The sequence below is a fragment of the Anabrus simplex genome, chromosome 7 (assembly GCF_040414725.1).
Source record: "Anabrus simplex isolate iqAnaSimp1 chromosome 7, ASM4041472v1, whole genome shotgun sequence".
Classification (NCBI taxonomy): Eukaryota; Metazoa; Arthropoda; class Insecta; order Orthoptera; family Tettigoniidae; genus Anabrus; species Anabrus simplex.
This window is the reverse complement of record NC_090271.1, coordinates 315,161,680-315,181,382: the sequence shown is the minus strand read 5'-3', so window position 1 is coordinate 315,181,382 and position 19,703 is coordinate 315,161,680. Positions and strand designations below refer to the sequence as shown.

The 19,703-nt window shown below is 40.5% G+C and overlaps 1 protein-coding gene across 14 annotated transcripts in view; it reads right to left on the bottom strand.

Annotated features, from left to right (window-relative positions):
* The window catches only part of mbl (muscleblind), an 822,695-nt gene that overhangs the window by 460,826 nt on the left and 342,166 nt on the right, over nt 1-19,703 (bottom strand). The window lies entirely within an intron of this gene.

Genomic DNA, 19,703 nt, shown 5'->3' with positions numbered 1-19,703 from the left:
AGAAGGTTGGAACATAACACATGTCGATCGTTTACGAATTATATATTTTCCAACTTTGTAACCTAGCACATCCCATATCGAGTAATTGTCGCCATGCTGGTGAATAATACAAGAAATGCTCAAAATGTCCACCATGCGCCTGAATGCACACCTGCACACACCACCTCATCGATTCTTGGACACGTTCGAACCCTCCAGGTATTAGGCCTACACGTATTCGATGGCAACATAGTTCCACACGCTACGAAGTACTGCAATGCCCATTACAATATGACTAAAAACTAAGAATCCAAAATACGAACTATCCCCCATTCCCGGTAATAAATAAAACAGGAGTGGCTAGTAAATGATCTATTGTAGGACATATGTTCATAGGGAATATGCGAATAGTCTGTAAAGAACATTTAAAAATGTGTTTTTATATATATATTATTTAATTTTCTAATACATCATCTGTAATTGGGACACCCTGTAAATATATTCTATTCTATGTGTGTTTTGAGGTGTTCTATTCACGCTCAGTTACTTTACACATGTTTGATTAAATCAATGTAACTAAGGGATAAAGTACTATACCAAGAACTACGGCATCATTAACAATTTCACAATAACCTTCATATTAAAAAAAAGTCTCACTCAACTCTGCAAACTATTTCATTATCTCTTAGCTATGGTTATGGTGTAAATTACCGAAGCCTTGCCTTGATACCACCGATCTCAGCCAGGATTTTTCAAGAACTATTTTTTACAGTGTAGGAGGCATATTTAATATTCAATCGTTTTAAACCGACGCACATTATGAGGTGACCTACTGCGCAACACAGTTTAGCTATTAGTTTCGAATCCAAAATCTTTCATGAAGTTAGTTTCGAATCCAAAATCTTTCATGAAGTATCTTATCGCTGAACTGTTTAGCTTAATATCAGTCATACAGAATGTACCAACACGGTAGGCCAAACTTTGTAGAGCTGTAGAGAATGAAGTAAAGCGTTTCCGGACTCATGTCCATATACTGCGTGTGAGGAATATGTCCTGAAATTTTGGCTGTACCTTACTGTTACAACCTGTATGTTTGGTGCACACAAAATGGATGGGTTACGTTGGAACAATTACAACAGACCAAGTTTCTATTCAGAAGAACTTATCGTACTTCAGAGATAGACTGGATGTTACGTGGTTACTACGACGTATCTTACTGTCGATATTATCAGTTCGGTTGAGACGCCGCTATCTTCGCTGGTCTCCGAAAGGCCAAGCGAACCCTTTCCCAGATTTTTAAGCGGCAGAAGCAATCAAAAATCTGACTTCCTTGACATCGGATGTCAACGCAAGCCGTGACACCACATTGGTGGTCTCAAAGCTTTATGTAAAAAGACAGACTATTTGGGTACCGAACTATGCAATACTTGGTTATCACAGATCTCTTATCCCCAAAGCACGGCAGCTCTATGGAGAAATAGATAAGTTAACTGTCCTATAAGAAATATTCCCAATTTAATGATGTACTGTTTTTTATCCGAAGGGCTTCAAACGTATTAGTTTGTAAATCCAATCGTCAAAGATGACGTTAACGGTCTCTCCGTTGTTTGCAACCCTTCTAAAGAAACGGCACTTTTGTTCATATCTAGGGCAATGTGTGTGTGTGTGTGTGTGTGAGAGAGAGAGAGAGAGAGAGAGAGAGAGAGAGAGAGAGAGAGACAGACAGACAGACATATTTATTTTTCTCTCTCCTGCGGGAAGTAATCAAGTAAGCGAAGGAAGGCGACGGACACTTTACGAGGTGATGAGAGTCGGTTGCGAAGGGGGGCTTTTATTATGTTATTCAAGCTTCAGTTCGTGTGCTGTAAACTTATCTCCTGATCAAATTAAAGGAAGTTAGTTGTCTCGCGGTTTTCGTCTTTCGTAGCAGTCACTAATGATTTGCGTTTAACTGGCTGTAAGGAAATGCATGACGATTAATGTAAATTCTATCATAGTAGTTAAAAATTATCTCCAACGATTCTCATATATATTCTTTCCTTGCGTTTTCGTTTAAGTTTTCTTCTATGTCCGTTCAAACACTATTAAAAGTTTACCACAAGAAACACTGCTTTGTAATGGTATTTGGGCTGTCTCCTTTACTTTGTTTCAGAATGGAGCTTTTCACAGGTTTAGTTAGCCTCTTGTCACACAATTCGTAATCGTCAGTTTGTTTCCTCATGTAGGGCCTACTGTTCAATTCTCCGTTTTTTAAATTATTTTTTCACAGGACTTTATCTTTCTTTATCTTCGGACTGATACTGTTTTCTTCTTTATTCAGCTTCTAATTAGGACAGATGTTTACAGTGCACACAAAGTCTAAATTCCGGAGCTTTATGAATCTAACATCACTTTGATTCACCCTGGTCAATCGCAGTTGCAGCCGCAAACGAAAAAAAAAAAACCGAAAAAAAAAAAAAGGAAAAATCTACTTCAGCAAGATCAGCGGTCCACTATCGGCAGTTCTGAAAAACGCTTTCCGTAGTTTCCCGCTTTCACACCAGACAAATGCTGGGGCTGCACCTTAATTAAGGGCACGATCGCTTCCTTCACTTTCATATCCCATCGTCGCCATGTAGGCCTACTTATCTGCGTCGGTGCGACGTAAAGCAAATCGTACAAACAAACAAACAAACAAAAAAAGAATCATCATTGGTCGTTTAACTTCGCACTAACACCTTTGCGTCCGCAAAATCACATTACCCATACAAATCTCCCTACCCTGATGGGGTACGGCGGGCCTCTTAAACGGTATCGCCGTCTCTCAGTTTATTCATCAGTAGCAGCCGTAGGTAGGGTGTATATATATGAAGTTCACAATCATTCCATTTAATGCAGGAGTTCATTATAACAAAATCAATCCTTAGGGTTTGTGTAAAATAACCAGAGTTTTTCTTATGTTTACAGAAAGGGTTTTGCCTTCTTATTTAGGAATTACTGGTTATTCAAACAAATATCTGTTTTCAGTTTTTGTGAAATGCCACTTTTTATGTGTTAATGTGTTAATGACTGTACGTCCATTTTTAATTTCCAAACCTGACTCTTACTTACCGGCCTACCTACTGCTGTGAAGTATTACCCCTTCCAATCAAAGCTGAACGTCTTAAATCGTTCTGATTTACCAGACTTTGCAAGTCAAGTTTTAGTTGTGGAATTACATATTACTACTTCTCTGAGATATGGCACGTATTTAACAAGCTTCTAAGACATTTAATTTCTTGAATCAGAGTGTGTGCCGCTATCGCGCGTCCTGGTATAATTCAAAGGAGGACATCTGGAGAAACATCAATTTGAGTCGCAAAAGAATGTTCTTAACGCTAATCGTGGATGAATAAAGACTCCAGAACCAAGGAAGACAAGTAGGTAAGAAAGTGGATAAAGAATCTACACTAAGTAAACGGAAGAAGAAATTTGAAGCCTGGACTGCATATTATCATACTGAGCTATCATACATTGATCTTACACACCAAAGCTTTCAAAAGACTAACCAACCCTAGCAAAAGAAACAGGCTGCCGGTAACATTTCGTACCTCCTCTACAGATAGAACTGGTGACCAAAGGGAATTAGGGGTTAATTCCTGACCGACAAATGCAATATATTAAAGCTGAAGGGAGGTGATTCATTTGCTTAATTTTCTTGTATATTCTATGAAGAGTATGAGAACTGGCAGCGGTGAATAGCGTATGCAGATCCAGCTCCTTGCATTTTGCTTAACTAGTTTCCTCCTGACCTCATTAACAAGTATCAGAGACCACAAAGCTACTAGGAGGCGGAGGCATTTTAGACTTGTTAGATAGCTGAACGAGCCGGATGCGTGGACCTGTTTCAAAAGTCCTTCAAACGTGTTGCAGAGCACTGGTAGGACGTAAGGTTTATCGTACTAGTTCTACAATATATTAATAAGTTTCCTATTCAAATATGCTTATACATCCTCTTTGGTTGCACCAGATTCGTGGTTCGCTACAGAAGGGAGACATTCATCTTCAGCCAAGGACGCCAAGGAAGGACCGAAAAGCCAATGTAACATACACAGTTCGATCCACTCATTCCAGTATTCGGTAGACTTAACGAGTAGGAAACAAGCATGGGAACTGTAGCTTAATAAAATTACATCGCAATGGAAATGCGGAACTAAGCAAAAATGTCCTTATAGGCCTATGAACTTTTGAGGCTTAAACATCAACGACAGTATCCCAATGTAAAATACATCTTCATTAATTAGAGTATCAGAGGAATGATAGTTCAGAAGACAACAATGACTGATAACTTGTTCTCAGAATGACAAAGAACATCGACTATACGCCCCGTCTAATAATATGATGCGGTATCTAACATGGTACTAAGGCTGAAAAGTCACCCCATATTTTTTTATTTTATTTTTTGCTAGGGGCTTTACGTCGCACCGACACAGATAGGTCTTATGGCGACGATGGGATAGGAAAGGCCTAGGAGTTGGAAGGAAGCGGGCGTGGCCTTAATTAAGGTACAGCCCCAGCATTTGCCTGGTGTGAAAATGGGAAACCACGGAAAACCATCTTCAGGGCTGCCGATAGTGGAATTCGAACCTACTATCTCCCGGATGCAAGCTCACAGCCGCGTGCCTCTACGCGCACGGCCAACTCGCCCGGTACCCCATATTTTCTCCGGCTCCATGGCTAAATGGTTAGTATGCTGGTCTTTGGTCCAGCTGGGTCGGGAATTTCACGTTTCATTAGTTTGTTCCTCCGGCTCGGGGGCTGGGTGTTTGTGCAGTCTTCAGCATTATAATTCATCTTAAGTAAGGCTCCATCCTCACATACGCGCAGGACGCCTATACGGCGTCAATTCGAAAGACCTGCACCAGGTCTCTCCGTAGGCCACACGACATTATTAATGTCCCATACTTTCAGAGGAAGACGCCTTAAAAGAAGAACTGAAGAGGCTATACAGAACACTCGAGAGAATAGAGAAGTAAAACAAGATTGGATTTCTCCTTGACCCATGGGACGTACAATTTATTCTGCAATCCAAACCATTAGGACATGCTATTTATTCTATTCCAAATATCTCGCTTCTATTGACTGATATTCGAATTACAGACACCTTAGTGACACCTGAATGACACTATCACCAGTTATCACATCGGCTAACTGAAAAGAACATTTCTAATTAATAATGTATATCAGATCTATATAAAAATGTAGATATCGATTAAACTGCTGTTCTGTCTGTCTATGGAAGCAATTATCCCAAGAATGACAGTCACAATAAATCACAATGAACTGAAATGGTTAATGTTAATAGCAAAACGTGAATATTCCCTTCCCCATCTAAAATAAATCGCTGTACCTGTGCCTGCCCGGCCATTTGTTACGGCATGTTACGTAAGGAAGAAAGTTTTCTAGGACATCAGTAAACAAACATATAAATCCCCAGGAAAACCGTAACAATAAATTAATTTTCCTGCTAGTCTTGACGAAGTGTTCTCGCCATGAATTCTTGAACTTAAAGTTTGGTACTGATCGGCTGTCTCGGTTGGTTAATTGGTTACCTCCTGTGTGCTGTGTTACGCAGATTACAATTCTAGGATGGTAGGTAGGTGTTGAGGAGGTTGAAAACTAAGGGATACATATTAGTATATTTACAGGCCGTTACAACAGTCTCCAAATGGAAATGTTCCAGCACCATGGCATATATATTTTAAGCACCATGGCATATATATTTTAAGACGAACAGAGAGTAATTAATCACATATCACCACTCCAAAACTATCGTAATCGACCTTCTTAGGAGCTATCTTTCTTTTCTTTTTTTCTGTTTTACGATCTGCTTTACGTCGCACCGACACACAAAGGCCTTATGGCGACGATGGGATAGGAAAGGCCTAAGAGGGGGAAATAAGCGGCCGCGGCCCTAATTAAGGTACAGTCCCAGCATTTGCCTCCCTAATTAAGGTACAGTCCCAGCATTTGCCTGGTGTGAAAATGGGAAACCATAGAAAACAATCTTCGAGGCTGCCGACAGTGGGGTTAGAACCCACTATCTCCCTCCCGGATGCAAGCTCTCAACTGTACGCCCCTAACCGCACGGCCAACTCGCCCGGAAGGAAGCTATATTGATAGTAGATTATTCATATTCATCCAGAAGTACTTTATTTTAAGTTCCTACGGAACATCCTCAAACTTACTAAAAATTTATTAATTATAGGTACACGAATCGTATACTCATTGCCTTTACAGCTTGATTATCCAACAGCTAAAAGAGTTTTTCTTTTGTTTCAGAGTGACCGTTATGACTGTAAAACGTGTAAAGTGTTGAATATGAAAAGAAATATGAGAGTATAGGCCTATTTATGGGCTCTTGCGATATCTGCTTATCGGGCATTTTAGCAACTATACTGTTACAGTTTCGACAGTCGAACGGAAATGTGTAATAAAACTTCATACCAACCCATCTGGTGTTAAAAGAGAATATTTTTCTGGCGATGATGATTGTTGATTTAAGGGGCCTAACATGTAGGTCATCGAACACAGTATTTTCCTATTGAAATCTTACGCTTACGGTCTTCCCTAGTATGATGTATTTTTGGGATGACGCATCATCTGCACGAATCTATTATCTTCGGATTTCCACATATCAATCTCTACTTAGCTTTCTGCAAGATAAATGCATATTTCCTATTCTATAGGTCAGGGGTACCAACTCACGCATTCTATGGTTATAGTTGTAAACTATCGTCTATGAGTAAAGGAAATGTTCGTAATCTGGATAATGTATACATTTGTAAAGGGAATCGTAGTCTAATATTTATTGTTCTCTTTATATTCATCGTTACAGATGTTCATGATGGCAACTTTGTAACATATATATGCAGGTATTATTATTGTAGATAGCGTGTGTTTTTGTTTCGTTTTTGCTAAGGCAGAAAAAAAAATATTTATTTTTATCTCCAAGTTCAAGGCTTCCTCCAGATTGCGACAAACCTAAAAATTCCTATTTATTTTACTTTTGCCAGTGAACTGCTCCAAACATATATTTGTGAGTAAGGAAACCCAAGGTAAATGACCCACTCAGGATGGCCGCCCCTAACTGAAGAGACTAGGATTTTGGATTGAGCTCAGCGGAAGCGCATGCGCTTTACCATACCTGAATTGTGCCAGAATACAGTAAACGAAAAACAGCAATAAGGGAACGTGCCCTGTATATAATGACATTTACTTTGCAGCAATGCAGAGTAGAGAGAACCGCTGCCTGCAGGATACAGTATATCGGGGCGCGGTCCCGGTCCTTCTATAACCTTGGAGCAAGCAAGCAACGAGACACCTCAGGCTATAGCTGAAACCGGTTGCGGAAGGTCATGCTCACACGCTTATGGATTTCTTACCCCGTTTCTTCTTTTAGAACATTACCGCTACGCAATGAATTAAGAAAAAGAGGTAGATCCTCTTTTCGCATTGTTTTAGCTCCACTCAGACGTCCTTCACTCAGGCTCGCGGTAGATCAACATGTATCTTTAGGTACAAGATTGCTTAGGACCGCCATGCAACATTAATTCTAAAATGACAGAGATAATAAGCGCAGCCTTGCTGTAGGAACATTCAACTCCAAGAAGCGAGCTGCGCCTACCAAGGTACGTATTTCTCGTACTGTGAACATCTCAAAGGAAGAAGAAATAGTAAAAGAAGGAATTTTTACGGAGAAATGTTCCGGAACCCTGGCACATCTGAAGACCAATGGTAATTATTCGTATTATTATTATTATTATTATTATTATTATTATTATTATTATTATTATTCAGAACTATGTGAAAATATCAACAGAAATGAAGTGTAAATATAGATAGATTAAATGTATGGATTATTTAAATAAGAGTAACAAAACACTGTGGCCGAAGTCGAATCAACATATATTTGTCTAGTGATTTAAAAAATCGTTCTTTTGTTTAAAAAATACAAACTGACCTAGAACAAAGTGAATACGATGATAAAATTACCCATAAGCACACAGTTCTTGACCAGCATGTTAAAAATATAGCCAGCCATGGTGAATTGCTTAATAGTTAAATCTTTTCATCTAGCTTCGCCTCGGTTAACTCATGCTATCGTTTTTTAATCAAACGTATATTGTAGTTTCTGTCACTAGCAGTTCACGTGAGCAGGGGGCGCCCAACACAGAACATTACATCAATCTCTAGCATACTAGCTCACAGCTTTTCGAAATTAAGAAGTCTTCGCTATCTTAAATCAGTAAATCCTGTAACGCAGGCAAGTTTCAATGCCCTTTTTTCTAGGTCGTTAAATTCGGCGTTCAACAAAGCGCTGAATTTCATTTATTCTCATCCGACGTTATTAAAAACAGAGAGAGAGAACACTAAAACACGCTCCATGATACAACTTGAAAGCCAAAACTGATTGCGTCGATCAGTGAAACGGTAAAATTTTGTGACTACCTTGTAAACAATCAAAAACTCAACATCAGCACCGATGGTTCTTCCTTCGAGCAGACTGGGTGTCACGAAACCAACGATGCGAATCTACACCTCACTCCAGACATTGATACTTATCAATCAAAATGAACCTTACGTTGAGATAGGAATCGAACATGAAACTGCCTGAACAATAGTCGATTACTGGGTTACATTAAAGTGTAACGCAAACCTGGGCACCTACTGTAGTGTTGGAGGTATCCTCTGGCAATCCGTGGCCTGCGAGACAACTCGAATATGGCTTAAGCAGGTACGATACGTTACGTCATCATACCGCGTGGGCTCTGCTTAGTTCGACTTGTCTCTCAATAGGCTGCAAGAGAAGCTCACTGCATACCTCAAAGGGGTAACATCGCAACGGAAGACAATAAGCGAGTATCTTTGCTCATGAAACGAGCAAGAGGGAACTGGTTCAGTGGTGATGTGATAGCGTTAAAAAGATGTATTATAAAACAAACGGAAATAATCAGTAACCATTAACTCTGTGTATCGGCCTATTTTTATTTTATAAGAAAGGGCCTAGCTGGTGGCATAGCCTATGTAATTTATTAAGTAGCGAATATTTAAGAATAACTCAAATATTACATTTAAAATATTACGATTTTACGAATACAACTGTTAGTTTCCACGAACTTTGTCATCAAGAATTTTAATGAAAAATTCACATCAATTGTATTGACTCTATGACTTGAAACTTTAACAAAATTTGCTAATAATTTATTTTAAATGCCCTTGTGTATAAAAGTGTTTTTAATGTGTCTTACTAATCTAGTAATATAATTTTTTCATCTGATATATTGTGTGAGTTATTCTAGCTGATGATGTCCCTTAGGGGAAGAAACATGTACTACATTTAATAAATTATGTATGTATTGAATAGGCGGACCAAGTATAATATTTGAGTTATTCTTCAATATTCGCTACTTGATTTCATAGTCAATACGGGTTTTATAAAAAAGAAAAAATGAAGCTGTTAAAGCTTGTTATATGTAATATGTAATTTATTTTCTAGATTTCTATATAAAAACAGCTTTTGCTTCATAATTCACATTTCTTATTTTACTATTTAAAACATTTTCTTTGGAATATGCATTAATACTTACAATACACACAATTATTTGAAATTTGTGGTAGCATGCTGCTGCTATTGTTTGGGTCATCAGTCCATAGCCTGGTTTGATGCAGCTATCCATGCTACCCTATCCTGAGCTAACTTTTTCATTTATACGAAAATACTACATCCTACATCTGATCTATTTGTCATATTCATACCTTGGTCCACCCCTACTGTTCGTACAGACTACACTTCCCTCAAAAACTAACTGAACCAGTCCTAGGTAACTTCAGGCGTGTCCTATCAATATCTCTCTTCTGGTCAAGTTTCGCCCAACATTCTTCTCTGACCAACTCGATCCAGTACCCCTTCATTCATTCATTCATGATTCGAACTACCATTCTTACATTCAGCAATCTTCTGTAACACCACATTTCAAAAATATTGTATTCTCTTTCTTTCTAATTACTATCCATGTTTCACTTCTATATAATGCCACACTCCAGACAAAGGTGTTCAAAAACATCTAATTCCCACAGCGGCGGCTCCATGGCGTACTTGCTTTGCTCCAAGGGGTCGCGGGGTGGGTTCCCGGCCGGGAACTTAATTGGTTTATTTCGATGGATCGGAGCTGGACATGTGTGCTTTCCTCAGCACTAGAATTCATTCAGCAACGGCCCCATCCTCACTAACACGTAGGTCGCCTATAGGTGTCAACTCCAAGGCCCTGCAGCAGGTCTCTCAGGAAATCATACGCCGTTAATTCCTATAGTAGGCTAATGTTCGAAGAGAGCAAATTTCTTTTCTTAAGGAAGACCTTCCTTCCTTTTGCTGATCTGCATTTTATGTTCTTCTGCCATCCTTAGTTACTCAACTAGCCAAGTAAAAATATGCATGTACTTCCTTTAAGACTACAATTGACTTGGTTCGATATCACTCCATTAGTTTTGTTTTGGATTTATTTATTTCCATCTTTTACTCCTCCTTCAAGGCTGAATCCATACCATTCGGCAATTTCTCCGATCTTTTGCAGACTTAGAAAAAATAACAATGTCATAGGCAAATCTCCAAGTTTTGATTTTCTCTCCTTGGATTGTAATTTCCTTTCCAAATTCCTCTTTGATTTCCTTCACGGCCTGCTTTATATGAACATTGAAAAGAAGGGAGGGAGGGGGACAAACTGCAGCCTTGTCTCACTCCTTGCTGGATGGCTGCTTCTTTTTCATAGCCTTCGACTCTCTTCACTGCAAAAAGATTTCTGTACAGATTGGAAATAATCTCTCTTTCTCCGTATCTGATCCCGATCACCTTTAGAATCTCAAATAGCTTGGTCCAATTAACGTTATCGAATGCATTTTCTAGATATACGAATGCCATGTACGTGTGCTTGCCCTACTTAAATCGATCCTCTACGATCAGAGGAACAGTCTGGACTGCTTCACGTACTCCTAGATTTCTTCTGAAGCCAAGCTAATCTTTTTCAAGCTCAGCTTCAACTTGTATTTCCATTCTCCTGTAAATATACAGTTCCAAAAAATTAGGCGAACATGTTTTTGAACGTATGCCATGCTTCACAAAACAATACCTCACACCCAGGTATATTACCACTAAACTTTTAGGCCCTATTCTTTACCGTTGAAGTATACAAAAGAACATCGATCGATTCGGGTTCATTTTCAGAACACAAACGGAAATGTCCAAATAGGGGCGAAAACAAAGTGATAACAGTCCTCCAGGGTGGATTTTTATCACAGTTGGAGAGCTTCAGTATGGTGTATGTCCTCCACGAACATTTATCACAACTTGGCACCTACGTGGCATGGTCCGTATAAGTCGACGGAGGTCACGTTGAGGTATCAGGTCCCATTCTTCAATGAGATGAGCCTGTTCGAGGTCTTGGAGAGTCTGTGGTGGAACAGGACGCCCACGAACAATTCTGTCAAGCCTATCCCACACATGCTCGATGGGATTAAGACCGGGACTCACTGGTGGCCATTCCATCTCTTGAATGTCCAGTTCTCGCAAGATAGCTCTGGTGATGCGCGCTACATGAGCCCTGGCATTGCCGTGCATGAGTACGAATTCAGGGCCAACACCGTATGCAGCAACCAACACATGCTGTAGCAGTATCTGCTCGATGTACCCCGCAGCGGTAAGATTACCACGGACGACGACAAGATCCGTACGGCCATCAATACTGATGCCACCCCATACCATCACAGAACCTTGTCCGAATCTGTCGCCTTCCTTGATAACAATTGGCATGTACTGCTCATCACGGCGTCTCCATACACGTTGACGTCCACCACGCTGTGTCGTGTCAGGGGAAATCTGGACTCGTCTGTGAACAACACAGGTCTCCATTGACGAAATTACCGGTTGACGTGGGTACGGGCAAACAGAAGGCGAGCTGCGCGATGTTGCTGTGTTAAACGGGGCACTCGAACGACACACTCTGGGTCGTAAGGACACTTCTCTTAACTTGTTCCTTACTGTCTGGTCAGACAGCGTGACTCCAGTGACCCTCCTGAGGTCTTGTTGCAGTTCTCTGGCAGTTGCTGAACGACGCCGCAACGCACAGATGATCAGATATTGGTCATCCTGTGGAGCTGTCATGCGTCCACGACCTTGTCTAACCCTCCTTGTGAACTGGCCTGTCTCATTGTAGCGATTCCACAGGTGTTGAAGAACTGATGGAGAGACATTGAGATCCATAGAAACACTACGAAAAGTCCACCCTTCTTGGATCAAAGTGACGGCCCTTGCGACTTGAGCCTCGTTAAGATGTCTAGGGATGTGCTGGTTGACGTACAACGTGCTCAAATGACCGCAGTAATCTGTGTACCTCACAACGACACACGGACGCACCACTATTCACTTTGTTTTGAGACGTCACCTGACAGTTTAATGCATGGCTACGCCTACAGATGGTGTATAACTTTGATTTGAAAAAACCTAGAGTAGTTAAGGTCGCAAGGTAAGCTGTACGACCACTGGAACCCCATCTACCAACTTAACGTTCACATACCAGACGTTACAAAACATATTCCCCTAATTCTTTTGAACTGGGTAATAGTTGTTAACATTTTGTAAGCTAGAGATACCAAACTAATGGTGTGGAAGTTTTCACAATTATTATCACCACCTGCCATTTTGGGAATAAGATAACACTAAAATCGGATGGCACTTCTCCTGTATCATGCCTCTTAAACACTAAATGGAATAATATCGCTACGCCGGTTTCTCTCTAAGGCAGTTTGTAATTCTGAGGGTGGGTCATCAATTCCAGGTGCCTTGTCCCTATTTAGGTCTCTTAAATCTCGGTCGAATTCTGACCTCAATACTGTGTCTTCCAGTTCATCAGTGTCAACAGCCTCTTCTTGTTCAAGAATCTTATCACCTATTTAGTTCTTTTAATACAATTGCTGAATATGCTCCTCTGCCTTGTCTGCTTTCCCTAGAAGTAGTTTTCCATCTGAGCTCTTAATATGCATACAGCTAGTTTCCCTTTCTCCAAGGGTTTCCTCGATTTCCTCATATGCAGCATATATTCTTACAATCATACAACTTCCAATATCCTCACACTTCCTTTTCAGCCATTAATCTTTAGCTGTTGAAGAACTTCATTCTACTTCATTCTTTAATAGGTCTGTTCCTTTCTGCCATCCTCATTTTTTAACTTTCTTTTACTTTCGCCGTTCGTCAGTATTTTCCGAGTTATCCACTGTTTCTTACTTGATCTTGCCTATCTTCCGAAGCCCTACTGATCTTATTCTTCACGACTGCCCACTCTTTGTCTACAGTACTGTATTTTGTTTCCTTCAGCCTTTTAATTCAGTCCTTGTGGAACATGTTCCTTGAAACAATCTGTCAATCTTTTTTCCTTCAACTTGTCTAGATCCCTTGTCTTTGCTTTCATTCCTTCCTTCGATTGTCTCATCTTCAGGCGTCATTTCATGGCCACCAGGTTGTGGTCAGAGTCCACTCTGTTTCTGGAAAGTTCTTGCAATAGAACACTTGGTTTCTGAATTTCTGTCTAATAATAACAAAATATGTTCCGATACTTTCCAGTGCCTCCAGGTCTTGTCCACGTGTACAGCCGTCGTTAGTGGTGTTTGAACCAAGTTTTGGCAAGGTGCAGAATTCTACTAGCCGACTTTCTCTTTCATTCCTTTGTTCCAGTCCGAATTCTCCTACATTACTTTCTCTTCCACTCCATTCCAATCTCCCATCACAATTTGATTCGCATCTCTTTTCTACATATTGTATTGAATCTTTTATCTCTTCATGCCTTCTTTCGATTTCTCCATCTGTTGATCTGGTAGGCATATAGACTCGCCCTACTGTGGTGGGCACTGGCTTGGTACCTATCTTGACAACAATAATCCGTTCACTATGCTGGTCACAGCAGCTTAACCACTACCCTATTTTCTTACTTTTTTTTATTAAGCCAACTCTTGTACTTCCCCTGTTTGATTGTGTGTGGTCACCTGACCAAAAATTCTGCTCTTCCTGCCAACGTACTTCACTTATACCAATTCCCTGTTCAGATCTTGGAAGTTCAGAAAGGCTTCTACCACACTTTCGATTATATTTTATAGTCAGGTGCCTCGACAACCATCCGATATGGTTGCACCTACGGCATGGCTACCTGCATCTTTGAGACGCACACGCCTCTCCATCTCGGCAAGGTCACATGGTTCATAACAGGAAAGGTTAGTAAGGTATTAGATAATCAATTCATGTAAAGACACTTGCACTATTAGGTCTGAATATTTGAAATGTGTTCGTGGTGAGAATTAAGATAATGAAAGAACAAGACATCTTCGGACAAGGATTATGGAGAAAGAAGACAGTGAAAACAAGCTCAAATTCATGGGCATTCAGTTTGTATGTAAGTTCAACACAAACTCAAGATACCGACTGAAGAAGCAGACAGACAGGCAGGCTATGTGGACTGACTGCGATTAGCCCAGGGGCTGCGCGCGTACGAACGAACACACACACACACACACACACACACACACACACACACACACACACACACACACACACAGAGAGAGAGAGAGAGAGAGAGTCCATCTCCAGGTAGTGCAGAGCACGAGGAGCAATGTGATGTCAGCCAGAACCTCTTCATTTACTGTTCACGATGGAATAGAAACTTGAAAGAAAAGATAGTTTTTTTGAAGTAATCATTCTATTATTCTCCTTTCAACTCCTAAAATGCTCCCAGCAGGCTCATTGCAAATAAACTGATCCGCGGAACAGCGATTTGTGACACCAGAGAGTAGACCTACTTTGCCATCCACGAAAGACTTTCACAATAATCTATACCAAAGAAATGGATTTTCTTTCGGACCTTTGTCCCATTTTATTGGGGTCGGCACTTTATGAGGATTAGGCCCAGTTTTACGCGGAAGATGCCCCTCCTGACGCCAATCCTATGTACAGGAAAGTATTTGCTATTGCATGTTTCTGCTGTGTTGAATGTAGATGAAGACAAGTGTATTAGGACGAGCATAAACAGCCAGAGGAATCAACCATATATAGTTAAAATCTTTGGTCCGGCCGGGAATTGAACCCGCGACCCTCTGAAACGAAGGCCAGCACGCAGACTATTCAGCCACGGAGCTGGACATATCAAAGAACCGGATCTGACTAAATTATTCGCGAAATGGAGTCGTGCACTTTGGTAACACTCCATCACTCGAGTGTTCACACCGCAGCATTCAAGCCATAAGGACAGTTCCAAAATGAAGTTAGCGGTGCTACGCAATCGCAAATTGTTTCATGACTAGGAGCAGAGCGAGGAAACGCTTTGGTCTTGGCTGAAATATTTATTCTGAGCTAACTGTATTACGAGGTCGTGCTGCCATTGTTTCGCACGGTAACAGCGCTCGGCATGACACAGCCAGCCAATGACGTAACCCACCTCCTTCGTCTCGACTTTCCTGTTCACAAGTGAAGTAGGTGGGCCAATTGCTCAATAAGTCAAGAGAATATAACTTTCTACAACCGAAGTCGCTGTCAAAGGTCAAGTGTAATTTTAGAAACGTCCATCTTCTCTGAATTGGACATAAAATGCATACACACGTAAGGCCACGTAGTTTCTCCAAAGAAATATTAAATGACTATTCACAAAGTAAACACCAGAAGTCGCTGTGAAAGTTTGAGGATTACATAGCAGCTTTTGATACCGCAACAGCTCTCAGGAATAGATGAACTCATTGCAACCTGAAGTGATCAAAGGGACAATGGTAGGCGTGAAGAGTAAACTGAGCGCAGCAGAAAATACAGTAAATCTCGGCATACGACATTTATAGATAGGGTTTCCTACTTAGCAGAGCAAGATGTTTGCTCAAGGTGTCGAGTATTATAAGCGATGATGTTTGGTTTAAGATGGCGAAATTAGCGAGAATACACTTCAAAACTCATGGTGATAACCTAGAAGACCTTTATATTGCCTAACAACTATAAACAGACCTAAAATATAAAAAAAAAAGAGCCTAAAACTGGGAAAAAGGACGAAAATATGCAATTCAAATTCATTCATAATTTTAGTTTTCATTTCATTCATTTCATATTTAATGAAGGAATATAATGTATAAAAATGCAAAATTCTGGTGGTATGCAACATACAGTGCAAAGTATGAGTGAAGTATGCCTTCTTTCAGTCATTTATATTTTTAGATTAACATAATTTAAGTAAAGAAATGCATTATTTGTTAAAAAATACTACTTGCAGAATTTAGAATGAAATATTTTTTTCCACCCAGAGTAAATTCAGCGAACCCGCAATGGACATCCTGGAGAAAGAAATTGAAATTAGCATAACTGGAATCATACGTGGCTTCACCACACTAAGGTTAAAGAAACTGGAATTCTGAAACGTCAGTTGGCTTTGTAGTGTATCACAATAGTCATCTCCAGGTAAAGCATCGTCGGTTTTCAGACAGCGCGTTGCGGAACATAGAAAAACTTCTCTCCATACCAACGGATGTTACGGTTTCATAATCGCAAGCGAGATTTTCCTCTTCAAAAACACTCACATCAACATTTTCTCCTTTCAATACCCCCATTTCACTTATCTTGCACATAATTTGATACCCCTGGGTTTTTTAAGCACTAGTTTCATTTTTTTCATTTCACTTCATTTCATTTTCTCTCTTTTCATAAATGGTTCAAATGTGTATTCACCAAAGAAAAGACGTTTAAGAAGTGATGGATGAACTAATGATGATTCGAATTAAGAATGAACAGTAAAGGGATAGTTGAAAGCAGGTGAAGCAGCCGTCAAGACTTTTAAAAAAGGCTAAAAAGGACCAAAAACGCTGAAAAAGCAGAAAAAAGGGCAAATAAAACTCACCATTTTCTGGCCTACAGTGACCCAAAATGAACATATATTATGTTGGGCCTCGTTTTCGGACACTCGAGTAAAAAAAAGATTTTTCCTCAACCGCCGAGCCCTACTGATAACGATTAACAGAATGTTCTCAAATTCACAAAATATATATTTCAATCTACATTGGTAAAATAAATGATATGACTGTAATACAACTGCAGTTTTTGTCGTAATCCGAAATTCTGTTTGTAGACATGCATTAAATATACTTATTACGAAACACATAAAAAAATCAATTGCTGATGTAAAATGCAGCTAAATGAAATGGCGTATGGCTTTTAGTGCCGGGAGTGTCCGAGGGCATGTTCGGCTCGCCAGGTGCAGGTCTTTTGATTTGACTCCCGTAGGCGACCTGCGCGTCGTGATGGTGAAATGATGATGAAGACGACACATACACCCAGCCCTCGTGCCAGTGAATTTAACCAATGATGGTTAAAATTCCCGACCCTACTGGGAGTCGAACCCGGGACCCCTGTGGCCAAAGGCCAGCACGCTAAGCATTTAGCCATGGAGCAGGACTAAAATGCAGCTGAAGACAAGTAAATAAATGAAAATGGTAATAATAGAGCTTAAGATGTTATGGACGGTCCAGGAGATATTTAATTACCCAGACAACAATGAAAACTAACTTTAGAGAAAAATCTAGTAGTCTTGTTCAAGAGTTTGATGGAATAATGAGCAAAAGAAGTGTTTAAAAAGGGAGAAATCTGAGAAGAAGGAAGTTCCTTGAATTATGGTCACTTCGGTGAGGTACAATGGAATTACGTATTAACCGATTAGGAGCCTACCTCTGATCAAGTCAGTCAAAGAATACAATAAAAGTCCAGAAGGAGTGAAAATGGAAGACTCCCTAGATCTCGTTGGGGTTTGAAGAGAACAAGACTTGACCAAGGGAGCTCGGATAGTAAAGACAACTACTGTATAAGGGACTGACACAAGTTAAGAACCCCCGAGGTCCTCCATTAAATCGCCTCGTACGACAAGCAGGGGGTCCTGTTTATGTATTAAACCGCCCTCCAACCACAGGGTGGAATATTAGTATCCTGAACAGTGGTATGGTATTCGTCGGAAGGAATACATCTGCAACGATCACTCAAAATAAGGATTTTTTAAAATACTGAAGAATAGAACATCAGTTTGCAAGTCCGCTCCACATGCACATGTACAGTACTCATACAGAATGCGGCGAAACAACCAATACTGAAATTACCAACATGTTCGGAACATGAAAATATGTCATTATAACATGCAAGGTGACGACAGCAACACGTCGACTATGTCAATTACGTTGATGAACACAGGCTGCCGCAGGGTCACAAAAAACACTACCTTCTCTCGTAATACGGAGACACTCCTCGGTGGGTCATCTGACTGGAAAACGGATATTTTCAGCATGCCTTGAATTACGAAAGAAGATACAGTCATTTGTTGTGTCCTTGCGGCAACCTCGACAATATACAGGACTGTTATGAACAATGTGTCAGACGTTAGGATGCACATTTTGAACACTAGCTATACCGACACAGTTATGTTGGATGTTCAGAGCATGTCTTGTAATTTCAGCACTGTTCGTTTTGCCGCATACTGCACCAGATGAAAACTCAATGTCAGTTGAACGACCTGCGTTATCAAGTTAGGCTGCCTGTCGTAAAAGGCAACTAAAAGGGGCCCGAGGGGCTTTTAACTTGGGAGCGTGGGTTGGAGACCACGGGCCCTTAGCTGAGTCCTGAAATTGTTTCCACTTACTTGAACCAGGCTCCTCACTTTCATCTATCCTATGGGACCTCCGTTGGTCAACATTTGTTTATTTCCGACCCCGACGATATCTGGTCACGAGGCCTAGGGAGTCTTTAATTTTCACGCCCTTCGGGGACTTTGTCTTTCTTTGGCCGATACCTTCTAAGTGTTGGGCCCCTTCCAACTTTTCCTTCTGATTAATGCTAATAAAGGAGGGTTACGTAGTTGTACTTCCTCTTAAAACAATAATCACCACTAACTTTCGAAAGATAGGCCTATGCAATACACGCCAACAATGCTCGCCTGCTTCAGGCGAAGAAGGTGGTGAGAGATCAATCGTTTCCTCTGCCAACAACGGTGTCAGTGACTTGATCGCTTTCACTGCAAGCAGCGCAACATGTAAGATTAGAGATAAGGAATACAACAGGCGGTATTCACGATACTAACACTGGACAAGCTGAAAAGTCAGCCCATGAGCGATAGTCAGTGTGCAACCATTGTAGATTAAACAGTTCACTAAATTTGTTTTGAAGAACTGGTAGGATTAGCAGGCATCCTTTAAGTTGGTAATTATAGCCTAAAAACTAAAAGATTGCAATCCTATTAATATTTGATCACGTACAGTGTTTAACAGAATAACATGCCACGATGTGGTACTACCTACATAACAAAGAGTATTCGCTCTCACTAGCTGTCGCAGAGATTTGAACAAGAATTTTGGTCGATATTTATCCGTTAATGGCAAAGCGCTCTAGAGAAATAGGACGGTATGATTGCCACCGTGTTTTCTTCCGACGGTCTGGGTATTAGTCGCAAGGACTATTTCAGTTTTGCCACTCCTAGCCACAGTGAAAATTGATGGTAAAATGAGTTGTTATCTTTAACCTTTATTGTTCATGAGTACATGGATCATTTACTGATAGGGGTTAGGGGCGCGCAGCTGTGAGCTTGCATTCGGGAGATAATGTGCTCGAACCTCACTGTCAGCAGCCCTGAAGATGGTTTTCCGTGATTTCCTATTTTCAT